This window comes from Nematolebias whitei, chromosome 12 (genome assembly GCF_014905685.2).
Source record: "Nematolebias whitei isolate Nwh7 chromosome 12, NemWhi1, whole genome shotgun sequence".
NCBI classification, from domain to species: domain Eukaryota; kingdom Metazoa; phylum Chordata; class Actinopteri; order Cyprinodontiformes; family Rivulidae; genus Nematolebias; species Nematolebias whitei.
Genome location: NC_056509.1, coordinates 7,459,473 through 7,460,202, shown reverse-complemented (window position 1 = coordinate 7,460,202; position 730 = coordinate 7,459,473).

Sequence of the window (730 nt, the reverse complement as noted above, 5' to 3'; positions counted from 1 at the left end):
ACCAAAAAAAAAAAAAAAAAGACCAAGATAACACTGGGAGTGTATATTATGGTCCTACCATTTATCATACTGCAAATAAGTCACAGGAAAAACTAAACTATTAGTTATTATTATTAAACTGCAAACGTGAAGAAACACGCAGCACGTGGGGTGCGGTCGACCACCCCACAACACCGCCTGCAGTGTTGCGAATTAGGTTTAGTTTTAAAGATTAATATGTTTATAGGTTTTTTATAGGTTTAGAGATTAATATGTTTTGCTTTTTGTTTGTGAAACAAGGTCAGAGGAAGCTGGTTCTGGTTCGGTCGATTGGACCCCGTGTTACACCATATTCTGTGACCTGCAACAGTTCATGCAACACCGCCCCCTACGGTCACATACGGTGGTCACAGAATATGGTGTAACACTGGTTCGCAACGCCCTCCAAACAGTCAGGAAGTTGATTCATTTTCTGTTTCCTTACGGTACTTGAACCGGAAGATTAATCTTTAGTGAAATATTTCCATACTGTTGATGTATTTCTACCTGTTTGCCAAGAGTGGACCTGCTCTGCTCCATCTGTCTGCTTGGAGGAATCCATTTTGTAACCCGTGCCCGGTGTGGATCACGTGACGCGTGATGCAATGACGTAACGGCGACGTAATGACATCACCATGAATACTCGACATGGAATTTAAAAACTCAATAGATGTCCTAGGAATCAATGTGTAGATCTGTTAAAGCCCTAATA